At 36.6% G+C, this 19,679-nt stretch overlaps 1 protein-coding gene and 1 long non-coding RNA gene across 2 annotated transcripts in view; both read left to right on the top strand.

The window, feature by feature from the left end:
* LOC115450026 (syntaxin-binding protein 5-like) overlaps positions 1-19,679 on the top strand; it is a 222,544-nt gene that overhangs the window by 116,667 nt on the left and 86,198 nt on the right.
* Positions 13,114-19,361, top strand: LOC115450031. The gene is made up of 3 exons (XR_005112619.1): positions 13,114-14,742; positions 14,963-15,158; positions 18,623-19,361. It is a non-coding gene; the product is annotated as an uncharacterized LOC115450031 (long non-coding RNA).

Here is a 19,679-nt window from a genome sequence, read left to right as displayed (position 1 = left end):
GACGCGACTGACGCACAGATAATCCACAGATTGTTTTGATCGCTTTGAACAGTTTATTTATTTGTACAACTTACTTACCTACTTTACGTGTGAACAATATGAAACCTACCTTTTTGCTCAATCTTTTTGAACCTTACATTGGTATGGGCGTTACGATCTTACGGGAAGCACGCGCTATACTTCGTAACGGGACTAAAATGGAAATTGATTTTTTTATGTATGGAATCTGAATGGTGTTTTGGCTTCAGATAACCCATTTAATTTATCTATATTCTAAGAAAGAGAAACAAGCAATTTTTTTGCAATAATATACAACATATATACAATGATGTTAGAGAAAAAGCGCATGAGAAACATTTATTCCTCTTGGTTCAAATCCTCCATTAAACCAGATTGCGAATTGCATTCTTCCATCTGCTCAGTTTAAATATGAGGATCATAGTTAATATATTATATGTTTATACATATCCCAGCGGGTGCCGCACGGGGCCCATCTCCCCACGGTATGCGGCACGGCGTACTGTCGCGTATCGCGGCGTACCGGCCCGTCGCAATAAATACGGAGTACGCCACCGCGTGATACGCCGCGTACCGCCGCGCTTATGTACCATGAAACGATTATTTATTTGGCTATTCGAATATAAATGTTGAGCGCCAGGAATGTTTTAAGCGTATGGAGAATTTCGCGTACAAATGTTTTGGGTTAACTTACTGTTGGCTAGTTGCTTTTACATGCGGTACTTTTTTGTGATCCTTTTTGCAGTGCGTCAGCGAAAGCGCAATTGTTTAGCCTGATGACATGACTTCTATGGTACACGAACATCAAGGAGGATCGTGGGCGTGTCAACGTTTTTTGCGAGTCGGAAAGAATGGTTGAGAGAGATATGGGCCACGCAATCGAGATTATGGCGCCAAATTGTTAATATTTACGGTTTTTAGGAGACATAATAGACAGACAAGTTAGTACCATTATATATGTAAAAACAATATAACAAAATAATTCAATATACATTCTGTATAACTAATATCTCAACATCTATTCAGACTTCAATAAAAGACATTAACAGCCCTTAATAGCTATTAATCGATAATAAAATTAAAATATAGCCCATGAACGCTCATCGCAGGTATTCGGCCCGTCTGTCGTTAAATCCGATCGACTTGCGTTTGTCACGTCTCCCTAGATTTATAGCAGCCCGCAATCTCAGAACAGATTTCGGTTATCTCACGACCGACTCAAGTTTTGATTTATCGAATGGTGTGAACTCGGCGGTATACCTAAATACCAATTGTGTCAGCTGTAACTCTAATTCTTATAACAAAATGTGTGTTAAATGGTGTAGCTTTGATAATTTTTAATAATTTATTTATAGTGGCCAGTTTTGTTTAAGAAATTTAATATTTTAATGATTTCTATATCACTAATAATCATTTTGAGAAAGTCGTATATAGCACATAATGAATTACAATGATTTTTTTAAACACACACTTTTTATCCACTACCTTGCCGTGTGTATTCCGCCTAATAATGTGAAAGGGCCTATCGTCATATCGGGTACAAATTCCAAAATATATGTTACAAAAAAATTATGTAAAATTTAAAAATAGTTTTTTCATAACAAATATTTGTATAAATGCAGAAGATACCACCTGGAAGTGTGAAGATATGGAAGCTCGTCAAGCGGCGCCAGGCAGAGCCTTGCGTGTGTTCTTATTGGTAGTGTGGCTGGTAATCTATCATAAGACACACGCGGCTCTCTCTGGACCGGCTCTACTACTGAACGACACGTTAACAACGAAGACAACGAGAAGACCAAATTCAACAGAAGTCGCCTGCGCACGATCTTAGTACAGAAATGTTCGAATGTTTTGTTTGTACTAAATATTGTAATAAACAGTCGTAGATGTGGCTTGTGCCTCCTTGTAAGCGTATAGAGCGACATGAACGTTTTTTTGCACCTTTTTAGCATCAAACTTTGTCTGGTTCGGTAACATTCACAAGAACTAAATTTTGCGTTCACCCCACTTCAGTATGCGATAATATCAAAATGATAAGTCTCTTGTACGTAATATAAGCATTTCATAACAGCTTTGATATAGAGAGAATTCGAAACACGAGCCTTTGAGCCGTCGCGTTGCACTGCGCAGGGCACAACAAACTTACTATAAGAGGATTACACGTCACGAAAATATCGCCGTAACGAGCAATCTGCCGAGCGCCCGACACGCTGGCGGAAAGTCGATACACGGTGCTTATAAATTATTATAGAAGATTAAAAGAAAGTAACGTCTATGTTCGGCGTGTCGCTTGCTGACTATAACAAGGTTTTATGTTATATGTTTTGCATTAATTTAATTATATATCATATGATGTCTTTTTCAGTAAAAAGAATCTATAATCCCTAAAGATAAATAAAGAAGAAACCTTGAATTATATATTTTTTATTTTTACCTACATGAAAATTTTAAATCAATTTACCAATCTAAATAAAATTTTACAGAGGAGCTCTTAATAGCAAGCCGACGATTTACTTATTACTTAGGATTTTTATGCGAGGCTTATTGTGTTCTATCACGCCAATGTGTTCTGGGGGAAGGCGTAGACGGACAATTTTCAGCATAATACCATAATATTGTAGTGTGCGTGTTTATAAACCTGCTTAGTTACTATCTAGTCAGGTACTCATCTCGGTTAGTTTTATAAAATCTGTAAAGTGTAAGCATGACATGTACTGAATATAATTATACGGACTCTTTTGAACATACATTAATATAAAAGGTGAAGGTCTTCGCACAACAGCAAAGACTTTGTAAAGAGAATTAAAGCTTATCGGAAATTTAGTATGGGCCTTTAACATACCCAAACCATCATTAGACGGATCAGCAAAACATTACCAGTGGCCATAAAGGATTAGCTCCGCCCGCGCTCAATGCCGCCACTAACTGCTTTTAACGTTGTCCATTTAATTCGTAATTAATAAAATCGGCGTCGACTTATCGGTATAGTTTGTTAATTGTAAAACGTTTGGTTTTCTGGTTGATCAGTTAGTTTAGTCTAATAGTCTACTGATTTCTCGAGCATACTTTTGAGTTTGACATTTCTTTATCCGGTACACTGTAGCACTCGATGATTAGCAAAGTGGAGTCCAGATAGAGTGTCGACTGACAAAAATTAATTATGCCTCGCCTTAAAAAAGGCGGCGGACGGGTGCAGGCTACTCAAGACCGGAATGGTTGGCGCTCATTTGGGGAGGCCTATGTTCAGCAGTGGACGGAGATAGGCTGATTGAACTCTACACAATTGTTTGGCCTGTTCGTAACCGGATATACTCAGGCTGATCCCGATATGCGACACACCTACGTGGGTTACTCTTTCGGATTTTACAACTTGTGTATGGTGGTCGCTATCTGGATACCAATATCCTTCCACCAGTATTCTTGCCGTTATTCTCTCTTCAAGCCTGTACACCTAAAACCTTCAATAACTTAACTAAAGAAATGATCTTCGCATTTCATTCTCATTCTACTCTCGTTTTTTCCTGGATACTGGCATGCTGGATATGCGGCTTATTACATATATATCAGTTGACCTTAGAATGCATCTGGCGCGAAACGAAGCGCTCAGCCACTTCGGTATGTTTATATTCGAGATATAAAGAAAACGAAAGGATTATCAGAAGACGTGTCAGAGGGACGGCAGTAAACGCAGTTTTATATCCTCCTCGTAAATATCGGATAAAGCGGATCGGGAACATGACGAGCTCCTCGTAAACCCATGGGATGCTCCGGCGTCGCCGGCCTGATGGAATCGGTTGGAGACCTGTAACGACTGAGGATTGAGGGACGATAGTAGGGAACTGATGTACCAATCGAATTATTTATGTAAAATATTTGTAGATAATAACTACTTGCCTCATTTAATTGTACATATTGTAGTTGCAGGTACAGTTGCGCTAAACTCATTCGCGGTATAAAAAATTGTCTATTGCAATGAGTACCTTGGTTGGTTTATAATGTATCTCATAAGTGATACAATTGTAATGATTTCAATAGTTGCGGAATTTAGCACGTGGTATCCAAACATGAACAATCTATTAGTTATATATAACGCGTAAATGTGGGAACAAACAGGTCGTGAGATACTCACCAACTATCACATGAGACAGATAAAAGTCCAAAATTACGACTACTCGTACCTTAACCCAATCTATACTAATATTTAATCTTTTGAACTACTGAACGTTTTTGAAATTTTCATATAAAGGAAGCTACAATACTGCTGTGTACCATGGGCTCGTTTTTGTCCTACAAATTCACACGGACGGAACTGCGGAGAAAAGTTAGTCTTCTATAAGATAAAGTCGCGAATTTATACTAAGTCTTTATTACCATAATCCGAATGAACCTCGCTTTTCTTAGCACATCATAATATTGTTAATATGGTTAGTGCCCGCCGTCTCGTACACTAACGGCCATTATTACTATGCAAATGACCTTAGTATATTAAACAGTTACATACACTGCTCGAGAGATGATTACATCTACGAAGATGTTTTTAATATAAGAGGGACTTGAGAGCTCTATTCTGTGGCGATAAAGATTAGCGCGTTTGTTTTTCGTATTATAAAAAACAATGCTCATTCGAACATAAGTAAAGAATTTAAGCGAATTTAAAAATTTATGAGCTTTTTTAAATGTCTGCCAGAAGTATTTGTAATTTTATGTTTTATTATGGAGTTAAATGATCGTGTGACTCAAAGCAGGCGTATGAGCCTAAAAATAATATTTCGTGAGTGTATTAATCAATAATAAATGGCAGTCAAATCACATTAAATAATAATAGCGATTTCTTTACTTAATAATAGAAATCGTGCACTTAGTAAATATTTCTTTAATTTATTATGATTTTTTTAGTTAAGTCATTAAATTGGTCTAGCGGACTAGATTGTCTATTCTTTTCAATGTTAATTAAAATAAAGAAAAACACACTATATTTTTCAGTGTTAATTTCTAGTTCTGGGACTTTAATCTACTCATCTCTGAATGATGACTTATTAGAAGACCCTTATAATTATTGACACAAAACTAGCTAATCGAATTCAATTACACTTTTAGAAAAAAAAGTCTAATTATGTGCGAATACTTTTCCATTAGATAGACGATTGTACAAAATCAAAAACAGTACACATATCACATAAAACAACAAGACAAATCACATAAAAATATCACATAAAAAACAGTATACATTACACATATCACACAGCGAATATAAATTGCCGTTATAATAATAATATAGTCTACAGTAATTATAATTAAACAATAATTATAATTACTATCCAGGCAATATTAAAATTAATACTATATTACACTATATTAAATACTATATTAAAACCAATGAGAAGGACCGTAACTAATGCAAAAGGAATACACATTTCTACATTAGATTTCCAAAGCACACATTCGCAGGAACAAAGCCCGTACGACGCAGTGCCATAATCTAATGAATCAGATGGTCCCACCTTCGCCCGAAGGTATTAAAGCTATCTAAACGTGTTTGAATGAGGCGAAGTTTCCAACTATCTCATATTTATTCAAGCCAATGGATATTCACATGTTAATGTCATAAGTTATAACGAATTGTAAACTTTGTATCAGGTAATTTGATTCGTCCCACGCGCTGAAATGTGGGATTTGTCACGCGTTGGTTTGATTAGAGACCCGCACCAGTAGACATGTGGGTCGAAACTCTAACGTGATTTGTGGAATTGGCTTTCGCTTGTCGTATTTATTAGAATTTGAGGGGCTTTATGAACCTATACATTTACCGAAGATGCTTCAGATATTGTGAATGTTTGTAGACGACGGTGGTCTCTTACCACGAGTTTTAAACCTTACAGCAGCTGATAGTACTCTTCGTCGGTTCACGCTGGCCTTATGCGGGTAGAAAGACTATACATAAAATTATCTTCAAAGTACTTACATTTTCCTTCGCCCATTACGTATATACCGTTCATATAATGTTCGTAATTCTGTATTGATCCACCACATCCAATAAGTCACATTTCTTATTCAACTCTTCGAAAATATAAATTACCTATACAGCTTTTCAAATTGGCTTTTGCGTTAAAAATTGTGCAAAGAAAATATTTCAAAGGCTTTTAAGGTAAATAATATTTACAATGAGAAAGTTTCCCGCGGCGCCTCGACCTTACCTGGTTACGATATAAATTACTTTATTGGAGATATCGAATTGGCTTTTCGAAATGAAATAATTTCCATTGTAAACGAAATTGGGCCCGGGTGGGCGATTTATTTGGTTCGCATTGTACTAATCCCGATTCGCAAACGCTTGCGGCTTAACGACTTCTACATAGACAGACGAATGACATCGATATTTTACGTGTACCGGTGGTTTTGAGGTCATTAATCTTCTACTTATATGTAATGAACAAAACGAAGAGCAAGCCTTGTTAAAATTAATCCCGAGGACTTGAAGATAAATTATTGTCATGTCATTGCTTAAAATTATTAGAAAATATTATGTTGTTCTTTATTCTTGTCTTTTATGTTTCATTTGTTTATGTGGGTGTTTATAACCAATGAAAATCACTTTTATGAACAAGGTTATATTTTTAAGGAGGAATGTTCTAAGATCCTTAATGTCTTATAGCAAATGAAAATAAAAGTATCGTGTATCCCATAACAATATCAGTCTAAATCATATCAAAACAGTAACTTTACCTTCTCGTATAAAGCAGCAATATTTTCGTTCACGACGCGGCGCGGCACCCCAGCATTGTAAATATGTAACTGATCGCTATGAACTCGAAACATAACAGTCTGTCGCTAAGATAATGGTGATTGTTTACCCACGCTACACCGTGATGTTGACAACATCCTCTTTATAAGCGATCGGTTCATTTATAATAAAAGTAGCGGTAACCAAGTTACAAATGAAACTGTCCGTCGAGTTGAAGTTTCGTGGATTCAAAACCCAAAGCACACACCTCTGACGTTTCGAAGTTGCGTGTGCATTATGTATCAATTCTCGCTCAGTTTAGCAATAAATGAGAACAGAAGAGGCCAGTAGTGAGCAGTGGGACTGTATGTAATATAGGGCTAGTATTATTATTACCATTGTAATATTCTACTCGGCATAACTCTAGTGATTAGCGAGGGATGCAACGTCTTATGTTGGACCGTAAGCCCTAAAACTAAGTGTACCAATAACATGAAAAAATCTCTCAGACTAATAGACTTTAGACAATAATTTTGTTAAAACAGCGGCACAAAACATACAAAGCGTAGCAGGTAATGAAAAACAACCCCATCGTCTGTTCACCCCTTATTGCCTAAGGATTTATCTGGTCACTGGACAGGCAGGGGAGGGGATACAGCGGATAGCCCTTACTATACATCCTTTGTGATCGTTGCTGGATATTTGTATAGGCTCAGCATATTGGAAATGTTGATTATTAACACTTTATTAAAGTTTTTTCAAAGAGAAGACTAAGGGACTGTTTCACAAGTTCTGAGTAAATGCCACTCGACTAAATGTATAAGCTAACCAAACACAAAAGTCACACCCAAATCATTGCTTCTAAATAAACGGTCATAAATAGAATACTATCTTTATTAGCTGTGTAATATACGATAAATGACAAATATAATTTACTTGAAAGTAACTACTTCTTGTAAAAGAGACCGTAAGAGTTTTCACTGATTAATAACACATTCCGGGGTCTTTAATAATGTTGATTCAGTATAAGGGTGTGGGAGGTCTAGAATATGAGCTTGTTTGGATACATTGAATCGTCTTGTCAGGGTAATTACTTAGCATAATGAGACAACATCTCATATCTTAGCGCTACAGATGCAGTTCACCGCCGTTTGATTCAAAATTATGTGCGGTGTTGCCAAATGAGGCGAAACGCTTACCAAGACGAGTGCTTTGCACGTCTCGTCATAGATTATCAAAAAACGACTACTTATAGTACTACTACTACTTTTATACTAAACATTTTTAATTAATAAAAGATGTTTTAGAAAGATAGTTACTGAAATATGCTAGTTTGATACCCTGCGCTCGTTACAAAAGTCGGCGTTGAAAACAATCTGCAAATATTTTTTCGATATGCATTCGTTTCCCCAGTTTTATGTGTTGCAGGTGGGATATTTTTCGTACAGGTTTTGTTGGTTAGTTCTGCATGGTCGTTTTTGTGCTTCGAGAGCTTTTCATTTTTGTTTTTTATTTTGTCACGCAAATTGGCAAGTTTTCAATGGTCTTTTTCGGAAAAAATATTCTGCTATGTATTTATTCTATTTATTTTGAACATATTATTTTCCCAAATGGTTTACAAGGCAAAAGTAAACACTCACATTCGACGAGTAAGAGGCTTTACTACCTTCCAGCCACAAACGCTCAGGTGAGCTCTGTCGAGGTATTTATTAAACATCTCTCTAATGCCTCGAACAAACCGAGAATACAATAATTAGTGTAGTATAAAGCGGTCTCCACACTGCTCGGTGCGTGGCGGCGCGTCCGCCCGCACGCCGCCCGCTCGCCGCATGTCTCACGCCACACGCTCCCTTTGTCTACCGTTTATTGTAAGTGCAACACCGGCACAAAGCCTCTCCACGCTATTCCTGTTATATAAAGGGAGTGTTCGCTTTGTGAAATTCGGTTTTAAGCTCGGATTACACGCGCACCGCCGCGCGTCATTTGTTAATTTACATTTCCATTGGAACAAAGCCGCACCGGATACAAATTTAATTATACAATTGTAATAGCAATATTGAATGGATGCTTCATGAAATCGAAAAATTGTTTCTGTGCATAAATCTTGTTATGTAATTACGTATGCAGTGAATTGGTGGATATTCAGTTGACAACAGAGTAATAATACTCTAGTTCATTGCTTTATATTTTTATGGAAAAACTGAAAACAAAATACGATATCATTTACGTATTTATATCATTTCGGACTCAGCATGTTTTTTTTTATAACTGGATCACGATAGAATCACGTCGCACGCATGAGGGTAAACTCCAAACTGCACCATAATCAATAGAACACCAGGACATTGAAAAACTATACCATGACACTGTACTGCACTTGACACATTGAGTCATTTTATGTTATTTATGAATAAGACAAAGTGTACTGAACTGATACTGCGTACTTTGAACGAACTCCAATATGAACATTCATTTCAACAAGAAGCAGTAGCCAAGATGTCTATTTACAATCTTTTACACTAAAACAAAAAAAAATTGGAATGATATAACTTATTGGTAAGTCTATCGCTAGGATATGTCATTCTCATACATAATGTTAGCGTTAACGATTCTAGAAATGCTTTTGGCTACTGACACAGTAATACGATCTGTAAACAAAAGAGCCAATCATGTTCGCCGATACATACACGAACATACACCCGGTAAACATATATGATCAATAATTAATTTCCACCCGACTCATCCCCGAAATGGATGTATTAAGCTCGTAACGAGAAATGTTACCTGGAGCATAATTTGGGCACATTATTAAAGCTAGGAATTAATTAACGTCCGGCACACGTGTACGTATTGTTGCGGATCAGACAGTGAGCGCTGTCCGGCGGAGCGAGGAGGGGCGGGGGACGCGGCGCTGGAGCGTAAGGCTTCCAATTAGTTACACCGCTCATGCGTTTATTTTAATTGCGAATTGAAACGTGCGTTTTTTGCAAGTTAGCGTGGTGTGGTCGCGGCTTTATACGATTGTTATAATTTAATGATACAAAAATGGTTTGCGTTTCATGAAATGATATGGGGTAATTATAACAATTAGTCTCAACATTATAAGTATTAAACATTAATTAGGTTAATGTGTAATTTAGACTAGATGTTAAAAAAATGTAAAAAAGTCCTGTTAGAAAATTTATTAATATTTTTGTTTTAAATACCGCCAGAGTATTTTCTCATGGGTACATTATGTACTTATGTTATATAATATACAAAAAGTTCATTGAGCTTTATTTTGTCTACACACGTCGTGTCGACGGACTGCTAATGCCTCTACAATAATAGTAACACTAATGGTTAGAACATTTTACGCCAGGTATTCCGAACTTTCTAGTGAGATATTCGTGGTAGCACTTAGTCTTAACTAAGACTTTTATGTGAACTTGTTTTTATTCGCGAGCTTTTCTAGATTCACTGAGGCGTAACTCACACTTTTAACTTTTGAACAATAGAACTATGAAAATAATACTCCGATACTATAAAACTATTTATTGTACAAGAATCCTAGGTTTTAAAATTACGAAAAGACTACAACCACACAGTAAAATTACAAACAAGTTTATAAAAAATAGTACAAGTAATACCTTTTTTTGTATATTTGTTCCTACAACAATTATTATAACCATTGAGATGTTTTTTACTTGCATTGATATCACTACGTTTAACGATACGTAACGTATGAATATAAGTCGACGAAGGAGAGACATCGTGCTTCGACAGTCATCAGAATATTTGCGTTTCTGCATGTCCCGCGTACTTTTAACCCGCCTTTTCCTTTAAAAATGTATTTATAAAAACAATAATATCATAATGCTTTATCGGTCACGTACCGGTTATATTCATGACGGCGCAATGACGCCACGCACACGCCACGCCCGCGCCACACCGCACACGCAGCACGTTCGACAAACATTTGCGCTCTGGCTGATAGCGAGCTTTTATCTCAAAAACACATATTCTTTTCACCGCATGCCGCATATTTTGAGAGATATTTTTGTCTATTTCCTTTGCGTTAGAAACAAAACCTACTGAGTTTCAGGTCTCTTATTTTGAAGCTGGTTTGTTATTTTGAGACTTTTTTTTTAAACCTAAAGGTGCCTCACCTATTTGCCATTATTAGATCTTTTACATGCGAGAAACCACCTCCATAGGCCTCGCTTCACAATCTGTTTACCATTAACTACAATTGTATTCTGGTTATATTTATATCGTTATATTAACTTGGTTCTTATTTGGTTAAACTAGTGATTTTTATGTAGCATTACCGACCAGTTCCGGCGTCATATTATATTCCGTAGTATAATATTATGATAACAGTTCAGAGTTTTGACAATGCTCTACAAACTACATAGTCACACGTAGACCGCTATACATAGTAGTGCAAAACAATAAGCTGATACAATAACATTAACCGTCAGCACAACAAAGGTGGCAAAGCGGCGTCAACGCCACGTATATGGCGCGGCACGGCGACACGTGCCGCCTTTGTGCGCGATTGCATTGGGAACGCGTCGGCAACATCGACGCCATTGTTATCGGGATCTGTTGATAGTTGAGTGGACACTCCCAACGCTTCTATGGCCACATGATTAAATTGTTTGACGATGGTGATTACTTTGAACGGGATTATTTATTTAGTTATATGACGGTAACTGAACATCAATTAAAATATTGTAACTAAGGACCATTCATTTATACCATTAAGTAAATTCAACTTTATAAATATGAATTATTGTAATAAATGTTAACAGTTGATTTTTATAAAAAGTGTAACCCTTCGCAATTTGTTCTCTCGAAAATTACCACCCAATCTTTGAATCATTTGTCTAGGCTTCGAACCCAGTTACTTTCATACCCTGTTTATACAACCAGTAAATTCATTAAAACAGCATTATATCGTTGTTTATACTACGAAAAATGCTCCACCAACAAAAAAGCAATGCACGCGAACACACTGCCGGCCCGTAATAGATTTTCGTGATTTCCCTCGGGACGCGCGGCACAGTTTTTGTTGGTCCCGGGAAGGAAGCGCGATGCTACGCGATGGCTTTTCATGAGACTTCGCGCGGTTAATTATGTTTGCGGTACAGTTTAATGTACACGAGCAGCAAATATTAACAATGATTCATGTTTACGATAAATCAATCTATATGTTGATGAAGCGTTGAGAAATAGTCTCCTTACTGCCTACTATTAAAAAGATAGATCCATTACCTACTCCCTACGTTCATGAGATACAAGCTGGTAAACTTTACATACTATTTTACGTTACCAGTCAAATAAATAACGATTAACCTTATCGCTTCCCACATAATACTCGCATTTTTTTTTTCAGAACTTAGTATATTAATAAAATACATACTATATACAACTAGCTGTGGATTTGATTCTGCAAAATTTTAAACGACAATCCGCTACATTTCCCGCTAGACTATCAAGGCAATCAAATATAATATAACATTTGTTTCTATTCATAACAAAAGTGCTAAAACAATTTCTACCACTGTTTCTAGGTTTCCACGTTCAATACCGCTCCTCACTCCTGTGTTTCAATTATTGTTAGCGTTATATTTCAACGGAACGACTCTCCGAGCAGTTGTACTCGCTGTAAATATTACAAGTTGTGTATGAACAAGCTTTCTTAACGCTGCGGACTGCGTCAAAATAAAGCTAAAGAATAAACATACGAAATATTATTGAATGTTAGTATTTTGGCACAGGCTATGCGGTTTACTGTCAGTAGTTTTCTCGATCAGACAGCCTGGCTGGTTGGATGGGTATCACCGCATTGTCTATATTGGTGGACAGGCAGTTTGCTTGTTTTTTATTAGTTTGTGTGGAAAAAAAGCAAATATTTATTTTTACAGGACGCCAGCGAGTGTATAAGACATGAACCTTTTGAGTTATAAAGAATTGCGTGCTCAACAATGGCAAAATAAAATACACATCTAGTATACTTAACATTTAGTACCAATATTTAAAAAAATACACTAACAACAGACAGTTCTGCATGGAACTAGTGTTTTCACAAAAACATTGTAACGGGCACACTGGCCACTCCTCACGAGACGCCGCGCGCGGAAAACAACTTCATAAATAATATATAAGCGCTGCGTACGGCGCGTAATTAAATCTGTTATGACTGCTTTTGTTTCCTGTGTTTAATATTAAGTAGTTTTATAAGTATACGCTAGTCTGCAAAGACTAGACAGAGACGTAACTACGGCTTCTGGGGTTGGTTGAACCTTCGTCCCATTATATGAGATCATAAACCCGTAGGTCTTATATATTGTCATTAATCCAACTTTAGAAATACGAAATAAACGCATGATTGTCAAATAGAAAAAAAAACATAGTTTAATTCTAAAATTGTCTGGTATGATAATCCTATGTGATATTTTATACCCAACAGTCACCTTCATAGCCCATACTGCTCCTACAAATATAAATCATGTTTCTCACAAAACCCAGGTATAGATTTGAATTATCAATATACCAGTCTCTTTACTACACCTATCTATTAAATCATTCTGACAGTTTAGACAAGTAAATTATGAGCCAATGCCCGATATCGCGTACGCAAATATCTTTTAGGTCTGAAAATTATTACGAGGTAGTTGGCGATCTATCAGTGAGGGTACAAATTGATTGTCGTTGACGAGGGTCGGGCCACGCGCCGGCGGCTCACTTAGCCGCGTCTCCTTCCGAAGTATCCATCAATTATTAGTTATTGAAAATTTATAAGTGTATTTTGACGATCGCGGCTAGGAGGTTGTGCGTTGGATTCTAGATAAAGAAGAGTCCGTTGCAAGCAGTAGGACGCTGTTTACTTAGCACTTGGATGTTAATCTTTAATTATTTTTGTAATTAGTGTATAAGTTAGGAAAACTAAATTATTTAAGTCAATTAATTCTGAAGGTCTTCTGTATTTTTAGGATACTGTTAAATTTAAAATTAAAATGGAATTATCTCTGGATATTGATGATTAAATTACCATAGGAACATGTTGCTAATTTTATATTTTTATCACAATATAAGTACTATGCAAATTTCGCACTGAAAGTACATTTTCTATGATACACTACACTTAATCGTGCAGTACCACGAAACATAACCCGCAGTAAAATTTGATTTGATTCGCCGGCAACTAATAAAATTCAATGTGACACGCCATAACAGTAAATCCTTAATGGCAGTAATATAGCGGAGTACGTATGCTTTGCGACGCACGAATGTGGCTCGCGTGTGGCTTGGCATTTCAATACAATAGTTTATCCCAATACATTTCTGCAGTGTTTATCACGGCACGTGGCGTGTGTTGCGTTGTTGTCATCTGAACGCTGAGACAAAATGTTAGACTATAATATAATGCTTTAATTACCTAAGTATGCAAAAAGAGGTCAGAGACAAAGTTTATAATATACAGGAATATGTTTTCACTAAGAAAATGTTTTTATTTAGCCCAAAGCAATTCTTTTGGCCTACAAAGTTTTATAACTTTTAAAAACTCTTACTCTATGCTATTTAAACAAGTTTCTTTTAGGAAATTTACAATAATAAAATATATTTTAAATCAAATTTATAGCATGCTGTTTGAGGATCAATGTTCACTTGACAAAAAAAGACGAACTCTTGAAATTTCTATTTACGTGGCGTGGCGCGGCATGTGACGTGACGTGGCGTGTGTGTAGTAATCTCACGCCACTAACTGGCTCACGTTATGACACAACTTGCTTTGACAAAATTTTATTGCATATTTTATGAGTCTTTGAATCGAGTTTCAGTAACGTTCTTGGATATATTGCTGCAGTTTCTCACAAATTTTATAACTATGAAGTGCATTTCGACTTTTGAATATGTCGTTAAACTAAATTGGAATGTGTATCGAGTAACTTTGACTACCATTGATCGTGTATTACACAAAGGCTAAAGTTTCGTGTAGACAAAGATAAGTTAAGGTACATTATATGATGCTATTTTCAGAGTAAAAATATAGAAAGTATAGAAATAAATGCGAATTGAATACTTGTTTTCAACAATCATTTTTAATACCTATATACTTGAAGATAGGGACTACTTTTCGCCAAGCGTTTACCTTGTCCGCCCATTAAAGAAGAAACATTTCTATATCAAACGTAAAAAACGAGACCGCGCGTATAATTTCCCTCATTCTTGCAGTTACTTATCCGTCATAATGAGCACCTTGCGGTGGTCATTACGAGCCGTTATGCCGATCTCCCGACTGATACCAACTTTATAGCCACACCTGTTTAACAATTCTAATTTATTGTTTTGATCCAAATGGCTGAAAAAGGAATGTTGGAAAACTTGCTTTACGTTTACATTCCATCGGCATCATTAATTCCAACGCACTGTAAGTAACTTAATGTGTTCAACTAATACGAAAAACAATAACGACTTTTAAAAGAATGAATGAGGATTGAAACAGAATGTAACGTTATATTTTTCATATGGCATAAACATAAAACTAAATCTTTTTCCCTAGGTTGTTAGCGATGATGCAATATGTCTGTTTTGTCAGTAAAAATATATATTTTGGTGCACTGTGACCACAATACCGTCACAGTCTAATAGAAACATTGTCCAACAACACCTATTCCTTCCCTCTTTAGTAATCTAGATCAATCAGAAGAGGTGCGACAGTACACAAGTAACACTAACAACGCTGAATAGTGCAGTCTCATTGTGATGGCGCCTCAAACGTCTATAGAGAACGGGACTCAAACACCTGGAGGGGCCGACACCGCACGCAGCGCCCGCCGACGTCCTCACTTGTATTGTCACACCACCCCACGCCACAGACCTAGATGTGCTATTGTTAACACTCAAGCGAACTATTTATGTATGTATTATGCTATCTCGCTAGGATTTACATAAGTTTCTATTGTGCTTGTTTATGTAACTGGAAGGCTAAGATTACAACAACTTTGATTTGTAGATGTGGTAAACTCCAAATCTCAGTTATACTTTCACAAAAGCAGAATACTCACATTGCAGCAGTCCAGTTTAAGCCTTAGGTATTATTTTTACTGTATAATAGCCTCGAAATAGCCCCTCCAAAGGGGACGCTAAAAAAATACAGTCCACAAATCGTCTAGGTCATTGCGTGGCCCAACGCACTAGATCTTGGTACTCGTCCGGGATGGCGTTTGCCAACGTTAGTCGCAGTAATACCATCATCAATTTCCCCCTCTCTTCTCCTATTTTTTGGGTACCCATAATACATGAAGTCTCCAATGACAATCCCAATAACGATACGATATAAATACATGTAACTTCCGACTATCCGATGTCGCCACACCACACCGCCTTGTGGTGTCGGAACACGGCGACGGCGTATCCGACTAGCTTCAGCGTGCGGCTCGTGGCGTGCCGTGGGCTAGGACGGTGTTGCTTTGTAGCCCCTTCGCGTCACTCACGGGGTGTCTTGTTCGAAACTGTGCCACTTCCATTCACGCCTCTTTGTATTGTGATAGCTTGAACGCTTGTTGCGTTCTTTCGCTTCACAATGCTTTAGTAGGATTTTTTTTTTTTGAAATAAAATGTATGTGTTATAAATAATGTGTAATTTTAATTCTAAGTTGTTTCGAGAATAACAATTTTGGCTGATAGGAACCCTTTGAATTTTTATCTGTGGTTCGACAAAGAGACTATACTCCACGATGTGTTAAGAGAGGGAGTTATTTAATATCAACCAATATAGACGTGTACGTCTTACAACGGATGCTCTTGAACGATTCGTGGAAACAGACGACTACTTTTAACAGGTTTTTCACCGGGTTTAAAAGCCATCAATCAGTTAGTTTTATATGAGACATTTGGACATTCCAACAACTTTATCGACCGAATTGGGAACTAATATACAATAAGTCGTTTCCATATGAAATGGCACGGCTCCACCTCGAGCTGTCGCTTCGTTTCTTGTGAATTGTACGTGACGATATTTATTGAGGAAAACGCAGCGACTCTTTAGAGATAATTTACCTTTGAATGGAGTTTTGGGAGGTGGGCGCTTGTCGAGATTTTTTATTGAGGTAAACGAAAATCGGTGAAGAAAATGGTTTATATCAAGTTTAAGATATAATTTTAGTGATAGTCACGAGGGTCGACAACGAATGTTTCGTTATGTCATAAAATCATGAGAAGTAGCTCTCTAAATCAAAAAAATCTTTATTTTAACTATCTTAAACAAGGTCTTTTAAATCGTAATGAATCTACTACTGCGTGTTATTGCTCCTAGGAAAATGCAGCAAAAGAAACATCTTCAATAACAAGATATTTTGTTGCGTTTATATATTTAGGGACTTTATAGATTAAGCAATAAATGGCTTTTTCCTTCCTTATTTGTATTTTCCTACCAAATATTTATATTCGGTCATCTTTTTAAGTTTCTATAGACAACAATGTTTTCTTTAAACATTGACCGTCCCAAAGATGACAGCTCTACTTAATTATTCATAACTAAAGTTGACTCCGACACGGAGCAACAGGTCGGAGCGGGAGGGCTGATGGGCCCCCGAATAACTATGAGAGCCACTCTACAGCTGTCGGATATGAAACTAATTTGGAAGAGTTTTACCATTCTGAAGTTTTTTTGGCGGCATCTGTTTTTGTGGCGTGTTGCTATTTGCAATTTTGTTGATGAAATAATAATATTACTTCTGTGTTATACTATCGGCTTCCTTACTACTTGGCACGGCCTTTTTTATTTATGAGTAACTATTGACGTTGGGTGCTCTAGTCCTTGTTTGCGACTTGAAATTCTTATGAAGCCAATTATCGAGTGTGCAAGATTTTTCTATTTAATTTTTCGATTTTCATCACTTTGGTGGTCCTTTTACTTCCATTAAAATTTACTTCCGAAAACAAGAACATTAACACGAGACTTCGTTATAACTATAAATATTTACCGCTGCGATAGTATATATAAGTATTTAGCCAATGTGATGGGTTCTAGCATCAATTTTTAAGTATTTTTGATACATACATATTTGTATAGGTTTCTACATTATCTTACTAGAATTGAATTCTTATCCCTCCATGCATTAAAACCGCAGTATAAGTTGTCTCAAGGGTCACTGAATAGTAAACATAGTTATAAGTTAGTTATAAACAGTCGGTTATCCGCTAACTCAAATCAGTATTTAATCTCGGTACGAATCAAAGAAATGTACTCTTTAATAATAATACATGAATATTAATAAGCTTATTAATAACAATAACCGAGCTAGTATGAAGTGGAATGCTGAAATACTGTTCGAATCAAGTTCACAAGTTGATGATATGATTATAATGAGGACGCGCCTGTGTTTTGATATTGTATTACATACCCTACACCCCTGCGAGTTCTCAATATGAATATTAAAAGTCTAAAGTCTACCGGCGCGTATTAAGACAGCGGTGGGAATCAAATACCTTATTTCTTATTTAACAGAGAATTATGCTCAACTATAGAACAACTTTAAATACCTATTTAATGAGATTTTTTGTAATATTTACAGATTTTCTATCAAAGGCATTTTGTTTAATTTTCCTAATCTCGACTTCACAAACCGAAAAGGTATACAATTTCTCAAACATTTCAGAGTTAAAAGCCAAGTGAATCCGTGTGAACGGACCGGTATATTAATAAGTTATATACATTTGAGTCTGCTGGTAAAAAATTCACGTGCCCTTGACGGGTGGCACAAACAGACATCCGAACCCATTCATTAGCATGCTCCACACACGCCCTCCCACCTCCACTGGCCTCCTTACGCCAGGTAAAACGAACAAAATGTAATTATATGTTCTGAAATGTTTTAACGTTTGTTACAGGTACTGGAGAACAGTGAGTGTACAAACTCGCGCACACTCCAAACGTCTAAACTTCAATTTAAATTGAAAATTACTCAACTTGAAGTGTAATTAGTCATTTACGTACACAAAGAGAATTCGTACGATTATAAAGTTATAGTGTTTCTTTCTCTTAGAATAGGGACAGTACTACATGTATATTGAAAACTTTTTATAAAACTAAGTTGAGTGGGTATGTTAGGTAATCAATGACTTGTTAGGCGAGCGCCAAATTTGTCCCACCATAACCCCACCTAGGATTTTAAATACTGCGTTGTATAACGCTATCCTCATCACTGGAAAGTCGTAGATTTTACCTCATATGATTCTTATACTGACCGCATAAATATCATACAAATAAACATCGATCTAAGTTTCACTGACTAATTATCAAACTTCTACACATATATTAGCAGAATTCCTGAAGTTTCTAGAAATAGGATAATTGAAGAAACAGCCGTATATTGGCCGGCAAGTGTTGGCTGGTGCAGCGCCGAGGGCGGTCACGGGCTGATAACGGAACGAACAGGCCCACATCACGTCCCGCACTAATTTACACTGAACTTACTGCTCAATTAGGAAAGATAAATATAATTCTAAAATGTCTATAGAAAACAATCAAGATAGATTCATACTTTTAGTGTTGTCTGCTAATTGCTGATGATAAAAATAATAAGGACGGCCAATACCGTTTAATACAGTGTAAATAAATAATGAGATTCCCTGTAGCGTTTACATTCACCTGGCTACCGTCATTGTTTTATTTGTTTCCAATTCAATTCCGGTACTAGGACTGACTCTTCCCAGCAAGCCGAGACTTACTACTTGGTGTCAATTTTCACCCTTGACTTATTGCAGTTAAATTGTAGTGTGGTCGGAACTCAGTATACCCTACTAACCTCAGTAGTCAGTTTTCCAGACTAATTCTCAAATCCCCTAAAATCCGGCTAGGTTTTGAGTTAGAAGATAATACTGTGCCATTAATAATGCATGTGATGTAATGAAAGCGGAGCGCTCGCGAGCGCTTGCAGCCGCTCGG

This window comes from Manduca sexta, chromosome 19 (genome assembly GCF_014839805.1).
Source record: "Manduca sexta isolate Smith_Timp_Sample1 chromosome 19, JHU_Msex_v1.0, whole genome shotgun sequence".
Lineage (NCBI taxonomy): Eukaryota > Metazoa > Arthropoda > Insecta > Lepidoptera > Sphingidae > Manduca > Manduca sexta.
Note: the sequence above shows the minus strand (reverse complement) of the source record. Positions and strands in the feature narration are given on the sequence as shown.